General features: G+C 32.8%; 1 pseudogene; it reads left to right on the top strand.

The window, feature by feature from the left end:
- Positions 1-1,101: 1,101 nt before the first annotated feature.
- LOC143042964 (sodium/glucose cotransporter 4-like) lies at positions 1,102-3,261 on the top strand (annotated as a pseudogene).
- The last annotated feature ends 1,400 nt before the right edge of the window (positions 3,262-4,661 follow it).

The following is a 4,661-nucleotide window of genomic DNA, read 5'->3' as shown; positions in this document are numbered from 1 at the left end:
ACTTGGTTGATTATAGTTCAGAATCGTTCGAGGATGGTTTAGACTTGGTTCAGTATGGTTCAGACTCGTTCGAGGATGGTTTAGACTTGGTTTAGTATGGTTCAGACTTCAGCAGAGTATGATTGAGATTCTTTGAATAATTAAGAAACGGTCAAATGAAGGTCGAATACAAGATTGGTTTAATACGATTAAGTCTACTGTCGAATAATATCGAGTAAAATTCAAACAAATCCATGATGTACGAGTCAACACCAGTACCGAAATTACAACAAATTGCATATTACAGACTAGTTTTGGTTTGTTACTGCTGGTAAAAATGTCAACTATATGTGAAACAAAAAATAAACTAAAAAAAAACTGAACTCCGAAGAAAAATCAAAACGGAAAGTCCCTAATCAAATGGCAAAATCAAAAGATAAAACACATCAAACGAATGGACAACAACTGTCATATTCCTGACTTAGTACAGACATTGTCAAATGAAGAAAATGGTGGATTGAACTTGGTTTTATAGCGCTAAACCTCTCACTTGTACGACTTTCGCATCAATTTCCATAATATTTATAATGATGCACGAATTAGATGTCACAAATAGGGCTACAAAACCAATACGGACCCCACCAAAAACTAAGGATGATTTCAGGTGCTACGGAAGAGGAAGCATATCCTGCTCCAAATGTGGCCGTCGTGTTTCTCATGTTGTTACAAAGTAGTTAACTAGTCTTATTCGGTAGGTCTCATTCGTGAAGAGTGAAGGGGATTGTAGTTACGAATAAGGAACATATCCGATATCATCTATATAACGAATATTCCATTAAGTTCAACCAACACATGATGGCGGCCGTAATAGTTACGAAGTGGTGATTACAACTTCACCATTTAGATCTCTTGGTTTATAACTAGAAAGGAAACCATTGGGAAGTTGAAACCATCTCTTTGGTCGTAAAGTTTTGTTTCCAACCGACCCTCGTAGTCAATTTCTAGAAAGTCATAATCGAAATGGCAAAATCAAAAGCTCAAACACATCAAACAAATCTGAACAAAGGTAATTGATGTTTTCATACAAAAGATTTAATGAGCATTACTTTGCTATCAGTCGTGATGGTACTTTTTAGATTTCTGTATTTAGGTTTGAAAGGATTGATGTTGGCCGCCCTGATATCAGCTCTCATGAGCTCACTTACATCTATTTTAAACAGTGCAAGTGCAATTATGACGATGGATATATGGCGTCAGTTCCGTAAACAGGCTTCTCAGGCCGAGCTCATGAATGTAGGCGGTGTAAAAGTTTTGATACTAGTTTGTATCAGTAAAATCTGGTTACCTATCTTAGAAGCTGTAGAGGGAGGAACATTCTGGTTTTATATGCAGGCTATCCGGTCATATTTTGATTCCACTCATGTGTGTTTTATTTCTTCTTGCATTTTTCTTGAAAAGATTGACGGAACAGGCAAGTATGATACATGTTTTGTATTCAAATGGAAAGTAAACAGGTTCTGATGTGATATCAACAACCTGTAACAAGTTGCTTTGAACATTTCCATATATTCATTCAAACTCCAGCTTCGACAAAAATTTTGTAAAACGCAGATAGCAAATTTTCCTGTGTTTTTATCCGACGGTTGATGTCCTTATGTTAAAGAACACCATACGCAACATATAAACCGTGTATAATACCATGTATCTAAATATATTTCACATCATAAGTATTATCGTGGTCGTTACCATTGACAAGAACATAGTCTTCGTCATCGATATCATATATAATCATCATCAAAATCGTCGTTGTCGTCGACAGCATCATCATCATCATTTTCATGTTACTGTTCCTTTTATTTCCAGGGAGCCTTTTGGGGTTTGATGTTAAATTTAGTAGCTGGTATCGTGAGAATGGCGTTAGACTTCACCTATGTAGCGCCAGTGTGTGGTAGTGGAGAACCAGATGATAGACCAGCTATCTATCGTGAAGGATGTAGACTTTCTGCACTTTGCCGCCATTTTGGCTATATTTAGTTTTATTGCTATTTTTGTAATCAACATATTCACAGAGCCAAGACCTGAGAAAAAAGTATGTATTTGATCTTATTCTTATTTTAACTTTTAATGGAAACTAACAAGAGAACAAAAATATAATATTAGATTTATCAATTCAGACAGCCATCATGCTGATCAAAGTATATATACACCGTTTGACACCTTTTGTGTCTATTTAAACAGTAGTCTTTGCACCTCATTATTTATGATGGATTAATAACACAGTTTAGTTTAATACTGTTAATATAGAAATAGTATTTCCAATAAAGATATATTTTCCAATAGAAATAGATAGATGTAGAAGTATAAAGATATCAAGGTTACAAACCACAAACCAACAACTCCATTGTCTAAAGTTAAAAGACGGACATATGCAAAATATTCAACAAAATACTACCCGAAAACTAAAAATGCAATACGAGAAAAATAACTAAAAAACAGCCCACAGAACAATAACAAAAACCACAAAAAAAAATTAGAATAATACGAACAAATAAAGTCTGGCTGTGATCTCATTTGCTTTAGAATAATAAGCAGTTCCGGTTCTATTGGTTACATCTAATCACTTGCTCATGTTGTGATACTCTATGACAATTATAAACAATGGAAGGAGTACGTGAATGGAACAAATCCATGATGAGTTGCTAATAAGTCCAATTTTAATAACCATACTTAGGCTCTCGCTTGTCAATTCGTCATATGCTCGCACCCTTTTGAACGCAACTCTCCTCTTATAACTCATTTAACAAAAATCGTATACTTCGTAGGATGTTTTTCTAAAATGTGGTGTTGACAATATATCGAATAGTCATCTTTATTAGATCATTCACATGCGAGCTAAGGTCTTTGACTGTTTTGGGGACGAAGGGGTATCGTTTAACAATGAGCCATGTAAACGGAAATCTTCTTGTATCATTTGTCAAAAAGAGCTCATTTCTTGTAAGATTGCGTAAGATTGTTTTGGCAAAGTTAAGAGTTTGATTACAATTTACTCATTTGCATGGAGCGGGCCCTCGGTGATGACCCCATCACATTCCTCTGTCATGAAATAAATCTTTTTGTTGTGAGTAATTCATATACAGAATGTACACTCAGATGTTTTAGTTAAGACGTGTTACCTTTTGGACAACAAATGACTAGGAAGAACCAGACCTATCGTCAGAGGATGATGAAGAAGACGAGAGAGAAAAAGAACGGAAAATAGAGAAATCGATGACGGTACCGAAAGTATGTTTATATTTTAATAGGCTTATTAATTATTGTAGGAAAATTTGTATTTTAGGAAAATGGTTTAAACATCATTTAGTAAAATCACTTTTAAATTATTACCATCGATACAATGGCAATACAAAAAATATTGCTCATTAACACGTTTATAGTAACGGTTCATAGTTTTCTTCTGAAAAACCATGATTTAGAGAATAAAAACAACTGACAAAAACAATGTGACTTTTTAAATATTGAGTCTATACAGACATTTTTTTTTTAACTTATACTACATACTGAGGCTGTGAAGTAAAAAGTTATCATAGTTAAGTCTTTCAATACAAACATCATTGATTAACCAAATACAGTGTATGTAAAGTGCGGATCCTAAAGTATCATTTTCACTGTATATACCAGAAATTTTTGATGTAGAATGATAAATAAACAGACGACTTTTTTTTTATTTTTGAAGAAAATGAAGAAAATTAGTTAAAAAGTATATGTTAAGAAACACATAATACTAATAAAACAAACTAAAAGATGCGAACGGGTTTTTTTTTCGCGCCTAAATCCAAATAGCTGTGAAATATATACCAAAATAGGTGAATCTTTAGGACATTTCACGAATAGATCGTGCAGGTGTTTTATAACTAACAGGTAAGATGTTGTTGCAGAAAAAATATTCATTTCAACACAATTATTAAAGTTGTATAACGTAGAATAGGTTTTGTCATTCAGTTTCTTCATATTGAACTGAATTCCACTATGATGTTTTCTTTATGTGAGTCATGTTAACTGTCGAATAATGATACTATTCTTTCATTTTCACTGTAGAGCGATTCACTAGTATTGTATATGCGGCGCATTTTCACTGTATGATATATTTATTTTTTTATCTATTACAGCGTATTTTTTAAGCATGTAAAGCAAGACTTTAGTTAGCGTGCTTGCTTTGTTTTTTTTAACACCCAATTTAATTCAAATATAATAATTATATGAATACAGGTTGAACTATGCCGATACATATTGTTTAAAGATGTCAATCTTATTTACAAAGTTTGTATAAACAATTATACAAACTAAGCAATCAAGTCAACCAAAGTTTTGCTTTACATGCATTAGGAAATTAGCTGTAAAGCCTTAATTTAGCCGACTTGCTCAAACAATAGATAAAAAACGTAATTTGAAGAATACAATATGACATTTTGAGAAGCGTTTTTGTTACAAGTTTGAAAAGCTATATATTTCATAAAGAATGAATGAGGAGTTTGTATTTCAATTTGAAAATACATTTATCATATATTCTAAAGTCATCAACTAAGTTTTTTCATTTGTTTCAAGTGCATTTATCACATAATTCTACAATAAAAATTCCTCGCATCTTCGAAAATTCCACATCAGAAATGACTGCACTAACAGTG

Source organism: Mytilus galloprovincialis, chromosome 8 (assembly GCF_965363235.1).
Source record: "Mytilus galloprovincialis chromosome 8, xbMytGall1.hap1.1, whole genome shotgun sequence".
NCBI classification, from domain to species: domain Eukaryota; kingdom Metazoa; phylum Mollusca; class Bivalvia; order Mytilida; family Mytilidae; genus Mytilus; species Mytilus galloprovincialis.
Note: the sequence above shows the minus strand (reverse complement) of the source record. Positions and strands in the feature narration are given on the sequence as shown.